This window comes from Schistocerca cancellata, unplaced genomic scaffold (genome assembly GCF_023864275.1).
Source record: "Schistocerca cancellata isolate TAMUIC-IGC-003103 unplaced genomic scaffold, iqSchCanc2.1 HiC_scaffold_290, whole genome shotgun sequence".
NCBI lineage: Eukaryota > Metazoa > Arthropoda > Insecta > Orthoptera > Acrididae > Schistocerca > Schistocerca cancellata.
In genome coordinates, this window is record NW_026046310.1 from 40,512 (window position 1) to 46,511 (window position 6,000).

Consider the following 6,000-nt stretch of genomic DNA (forward strand, 5'->3'; position numbering starts at 1 on the left):
GCCCCTCGCTGCCTGCAGACACCGAGCAGCCACACTAGGTGGGCGGCCTAAGCCGTAGGCGAAATGTGCTCACTCGCTTGGGCGCGACGTCAAGCTCTAAATAAGGCTGTCACTAGCGTGAGCGTCGTGTAAAGTCGGAAAAGTCGTCTGCATTGGTGAGTGCCATGTTTGGGGAGCGTTTCGTAGTTTGCGCAGTGCAATGGAGACGCCGAAACGTGTTGTGGCCCAGTCTTTTGCAGTTGGACGACAAGAGTGGTACACAGTAGTAAAGTGCGAGGCAGTGAGTTGGCATGAACAGTCGAGTGCACAATGGGGCTTCAGATGTGCTTGTTACCTGAGGCGCGGTGTGATTGCCGACAAGGAGTGAAAACGGAGCAATTTGTGACTGTCCTTTCGAGAAATGGCTCTGAGCACTATGGGTCTCAACTGCTGTGGTCATCAGTCGACAGTCCTTTCAATTTAAGACGTTAAATACAGACGGAATTTGTAGTCGTAACACCAGAACATCGAAACTACTTGGAACTCATGTGTATATGAACGTGACCACGCCTTTGTACACTGGTCCCTTCACCCCTACAAACCAACCAACCATCAGGTCCGTGCACTTCAGAGTAGCAAAGAAAGGAAAACAGCGCAGCTCTGTTGCGCTTGGGGGCGTAGCTCAGTTGGTAGAGCGTTCGCTTTGCATGTGAAAGGTCCCGGGTTCAAGCCCCGGCGCCTCCATGTTTTGTGGACAGTGCATGGTAAGTGTTGGTCGCGGCGAGCCTAAAGACACGCAAGATGTTGCAAAGCCAGCGTCACAGACTCATATGATGTATACTGACGTAAGGAGAGCAAGACGTAAATGTGAGGACCGGCTGTTGTCGAGGTGTCATCGACTGCAAATCTGTCTTAGGTATAACGGCCTAACCTCAATGAAGTCTAGAGAGTGGACAACACGTCCGTCTTACTCAGAGTGGTGGCCGAACGCTATTTTCGACGTTGTGCGTGCCACTTTAATTTTGGCCAACTACGATTCGATACAGAATGCAGAAAACCTGAAAGACACCCTCGCGGCCACATTGAGAGTAGTGTTTGTCTGCGGAATAATGAGAGTGCAAGGGTCTGTGGTATTGATATGGTTGTATGTAGCACTATTTGTCATCAGGGGGCGTAGCTCAGATGGTAGAGCGCTCGCTTAGCATGCGAGAGGTACTGGGATCGATACCCAGCGCCTCCAGAATTTTTAACACACCAACATGTCCACACTGCCATGCAAGTGGAATAATTCACAGCCAGCGAATGTGTCAAGGCAGATACGAGCGAACGATTAGCAGCCACAATTGGCAAGCGTACTGTTACGCGCAAGAAGCACCCTCCTCCCACCGCTACACTGAATTTAGAAACAGTACAAGTCCTCCCTTAAGATTCTCAAACCTATGTCGGAAAGATCTGCCTTGCGCCGAGTTCACAAAAATCCCACTGCACATTCCCATTCTTTACGTGCAGTCGGCTGCTACTGGTGTTGCTAGTTGTGACTGCTGATGACAGATGCCGTAGCAATCAATTCATGGAGTGAGTTGTATGTTTTGCGATACTCTGTCTCTGACAAGCAAGCAGAGGTGACATAGGCGCGAACACGGGAAGGTTGCAGCCCCTCGCTGCCTGCAGACACCGAGCAGCCACACTAGGTGGGCGGCCTAAGCCGTAGGCGAAATGTGCTCACTCGCTTGGGCGCGACGTCAAGCTCTAAATAAGGCTGTCACTAGCGTGAGCGTCGTGTAAAGTCGGAAAAGTCGTCTGCATTGGTGAGTGCCATGTTTGGGGAGCGTTTCGTAGTTTGCGCAGTGCAATGGAGACGCCGAAACGTGTTGTGGCCCAGTCTTTTGCAGTTGGACGACAAGAGTGGTACACAGTAGTAAAGTGCGAGGCAGTGAGTTGGCATGAACAGTCGAGTGCACAATGGGGCTTCAGATGTGCTTGTTACCTGAGGCGCGGTGTGATTGCCGACAAGGAGTGAAAACGGAGCAATTTGTGACTGTCCTTTCGAGAAATGGCTCTGAGCACTATGGGTCTCAACTGCTGTGGTCATCAGTCGACAGTCCTTTCAATTTAAGACGTTAAATACAGACGGAATTTGTAGTCGTAACACCAGAACATCGAAACTACTTGGAACTCATGTGTATATGAACGTGACCACGCCTTTGTACACTGGTCCCTTCACCCCTACAAACCAACCAACCATCAGGTCCGTGCACTTCAGAGTAGCAAAGAAAGGAAAACAGCGCAGCTCTGTTGCGCTTGGGGGCGTAGCTCAGTTGGTAGAGCGTTCGCTTTGCATGTGAAAGGTCCCGGGTTCAAGCCCCGGCGCCTCCATGTTTTGTGGACAGTGCATGGTAAGTGTTGGTCGCGGCGAGCCTAAAGACACGCAAGATGTTGCAAAGCCAGCGTCACAGACTCATATGATGTATACTGACGTAAGGAGAGCAAGACGTAAATGTGAGGACCGGCTGTTGTCGAGGTGTCATCGACTGCAAATCTGTCTTAGGTATAACGGCCTAACCTCAATGAAGTCTAGAGAGTGGACAACACGTCCGTCTTACTCAGAGTGGTGGCCGAACGCTATTTTCGACGTTGTGCGTGCCACTTTAATTTTGGCCAACTACGATTCGATACAGAATGCAGAAAACCTGAAAGACACCCTCGCGGCCACATTGAGAGTAGTGTTTGTCTGCGGAATAATGAGAGTGCAAGGGTCTGTGGTATTGATATGGTTGTATGTAGCACTATTTGTCATCAGGGGGCGTAGCTCAGATGGTAGAGCGCTCGCTTAGCATGCGAGAGGTACTGGGATCGATACCCAGCGCCTCCAGAATTTTTAACACACCAACATGTCCACACTGCCATGCAAGTGGAATAATTCACAGCCAGCGAATGTGTCAAGGCAGATACGAGCGAACGATTAGCAGCCACAATTGGCAAGCGTACTGTTACGCGCAAGAAGCACCCTCCTCCCACCGCTACACTGAATTTAGAAACAGTACAAGTCCTCCCTTAAGATTCTCAAACCTATGTCGGAAAGATCTGCCTTGCGCCGAGTTCACAAAAATCCCACTGCACATTCCCATTCTTTACGTGCAGTCGGCTGCTACTGGTGTTGCTAGTTGTGACTGCTGATGACAGATGCCGTAGCAATCAATTCATGGAGTGAGTTGTATGTTTTGCGATACTCTGTCTCTGACAAGCAAGCAGAGGTGACATAGGCGCGAACACGGGAAGGTTGCAGCCCCTCGCTGCCTGCAGACACCGAGCAGCCACACTAGGTGGGCGGCCTAAGCCGTAGGCGAAATGTGCTCACTCGCTTGGGCGCGACGTCAAGCTCTAAATAAGGCTGTCACTAGCGTGAGCGTCGTGTAAAGTCGGAAAAGTCGTCTGCATTGGTGAGTGCCATGTTTGGGGAGCGTTTCGTAGTTTGCGCAGTGCAATGGAGACGCCGAAACGTGTTGTGGCCCAGTCTTTTGCAGTTGGACGACAAGAGTGGTACACAGTAGTAAAGTGCGAGGCAGTGAGTTGGCATGAACAGTCGAGTGCACAATGGGGCTTCAGATGTGCTTGTTACCTGAGGCGCGGTGTGATTGCCGACAAGGAGTGAAAACGGAGCAATTTGTGACTGTCCTTTCGAGAAATGGCTCTGAGCACTATGGGTCTCAACTGCTGTGGTCATCAGTCGACAGTCCTTTCAATTTAAGACGTTAAATACAGACGGAATTTGTAGTCGTAACACCAGAACATCGAAACTACTTGGAACTCATGTGTATATGAACGTGACCACGCCTTTGTACACTGGTCCCTTCACCCCTACAAACCAACCAACCATCAGGTCCGTGCACTTCAGAGTAGCAAAGAAAGGAAAACAGCGCAGCTCTGTTGCGCTTGGGGGCGTAGCTCAGTTGGTAGAGCGTTCGCTTTGCATGTGAAAGGTCCCGGGTTCAAGCCCCGGCGCCTCCATGTTTTGTGGACAGTGCATGGTAAGTGTTGGTCGCGGCGAGCCTAAAGACACGCAAGATGTTGCAAAGCCAGCGTCACAGACTCATATGATGTATACTGACGTAAGGAGAGCAAGACGTAAATGTGAGGACCGGCTGTTGTCGAGGTGTCATCGACTGCAAATCTGTCTTAGGTATAACGGCCTAACCTCAATGAAGTCTAGAGAGTGGACAACACGTCCGTCTTACTCAGAGTGGTGGCCGAACGCTATTTTCGACGTTGTGCGTGCCACTTTAATTTTGGCCAACTACGATTCGATACAGAATGCAGAAAACCTGAAAGACACCCTCGCGGCCACATTGAGAGTAGTGTTTGTCTGCGGAATAATGAGAGTGCAAGGGTCTGTGGTATTGATATGGTTGTATGTAGCACTATTTGTCATCAGGGGGCGTAGCTCAGATGGTAGAGCGCTCGCTTAGCATGCGAGAGGTACTGGGATCGATACCCAGCGCCTCCAGAATTTTTAACACACCAACATGTCCACACTGCCATGCAAGTGGAATAATTCACAGCCAGCGAATGTGTCAAGGCAGATACGAGCGAACGATTAGCAGCCACAATTGGCAAGCGTACTGTTACGCGCAAGAAGCACCCTCCTCCCACCGCTACACTGAATTTAGAAACAGTACAAGTCCTCCCTTAAGATTCTCAAACCTATGTCGGAAAGATCTGCCTTGCGCCGAGTTCACAAAAATCCCACTGCACATTCCCATTCTTTACGTGCAGTCGGCTGCTACTGGTGTTGCTAGTTGTGACTGCTGATGACAGATGCCGTAGCAATCAATTCATGGAGTGAGTTGTATGTTTTGCGATACTCTGTCTCTGACAAGCAAGCAGAGGTGACATAGGCGCGAACACGGGAAGGTTGCAGCCCCTCGCTGCCTGCAGACACCGAGCAGCCACACTAGGTGGGCGGCCTAAGCCGTAGGCGAAATGTGCTCACTCGCTTGGGCGCGACGTCAAGCTCTAAATAAGGCTGTCACTAGCGTGAGCGTCGTGTAAAGTCGGAAAAGTCGTCTGCATTGGTGAGTGCCATGTTTGGGGAGCGTTTCGTAGTTTGCGCAGTGCAATGGAGACGCCGAAACGTGTTGTGGCCCAGTCTTTTGCAGTTGGACGACAAGAGTGGTACACAGTAGTAAAGTGCGAGGCAGTGAGTTGGCATGAACAGTCGAGTGCACAATGGGGCTTCAGATGTGCTTGTTACCTGAGGCGCGGTGTGATTGCCGACAAGGAGTGAAAACGGAGCAATTTGTGACTGTCCTTTCGAGAAATGGCTCTGAGCACTATGGGTCTCAACTGCTGTGGTCATCAGTCGACAGTCCTTTCAATTTAAGACGTTAAATACAGACGGAATTTGTAGTCGTAACACCAGAACATCGAAACTACTTGGAACTCATGTGTATATGAACGTGACCACGCCTTTGTACACTGGTCCCTTCACCCCTACAAACCAACCAACCATCAGGTCCGTGCACTTCAGAGTAGCAAAGAAAGGAAAACAGCGCAGCTCTGTTGCGCTTGGGGGCGTAGCTCAGTTGGTAGAGCGTTCGCTTTGCATGTGAAAGGTCCCGGGTTCAAGCCCCGGCGCCTCCATGTTTTGTGGACAGTGCATGGTAAGTGTTGGTCGCGGCGAGCCTAAAGACACGCAAGATGTTGCAAAGCCAGCGTCACAGACTCATATGATGTATACTGACGTAAGGAGAGCAAGACGTAAATGTGAGGACCGGCTGTTGTCGAGGTGTCATCGACTGCAAATCTGTCTTAGGTATAACGGCCTAACCTCAATGAAGTCTAGAGAGTGGACAACACGTCCGTCTTACTCAGAGTGGTGGCCGAACGCTATTTTCGACGTTGTGCGTGCCACTTTAATTTTGGCCAACTACGATTCGATACAGAATGCAGAAAACCTGAAAGACACCCTCGCGGCCACATTGAGAGTAGTGTTTGTCTGCGGAATAATGAGAGTGCAAGGGT

The 6,000-nt window shown here is 50.5% G+C and overlaps 7 non-coding genes across 7 annotated transcripts; all 7 read left to right on the forward strand.

Annotated features, from left to right (window-relative positions):
• The first annotated feature begins 650 nt into the window (after positions 1 to 650).
• Trnaa-ugc (transfer RNA alanine (anticodon UGC)) lies at positions 651 to 723 on the forward strand. The gene has a single exon. It is a non-coding gene; the product is annotated as a tRNA-Ala (tRNA).
• A 423-nt stretch (positions 724 to 1,146) lies between these two features.
• Trnaa-agc (transfer RNA alanine (anticodon AGC)) lies at positions 1,147 to 1,219 on the forward strand. The gene has a single exon. It is a non-coding gene; the product is annotated as a tRNA-Ala (tRNA).
• A 1,063-nt stretch (positions 1,220 to 2,282) lies between these two features.
• On the forward strand, positions 2,283 to 2,355 carry Trnaa-ugc (transfer RNA alanine (anticodon UGC)). The gene has a single exon. It is a non-coding gene; the product is annotated as a tRNA-Ala (tRNA).
• A 423-nt stretch (positions 2,356 to 2,778) lies between these two features.
• Positions 2,779 to 2,851, forward strand: Trnaa-agc (transfer RNA alanine (anticodon AGC)). Its single transcript has one exon. It is a non-coding gene; the product is annotated as a tRNA-Ala (tRNA).
• A 1,063-nt stretch (positions 2,852 to 3,914) lies between these two features.
• Trnaa-ugc (transfer RNA alanine (anticodon UGC)) lies at positions 3,915 to 3,987 on the forward strand. The gene has a single exon. It is a non-coding gene; the product is annotated as a tRNA-Ala (tRNA).
• A 423-nt stretch (positions 3,988 to 4,410) lies between these two features.
• On the forward strand, positions 4,411 to 4,483 carry Trnaa-agc (transfer RNA alanine (anticodon AGC)). The gene has a single exon. It is a non-coding gene; the product is annotated as a tRNA-Ala (tRNA).
• Positions 4,484 to 5,546: 1,063 nt separating this feature from the next.
• Positions 5,547 to 5,619, forward strand: Trnaa-ugc (transfer RNA alanine (anticodon UGC)). Its single transcript has one exon. It is a non-coding gene; the product is annotated as a tRNA-Ala (tRNA).
• The last annotated feature ends 381 nt before the right edge of the window (positions 5,620 to 6,000 follow it).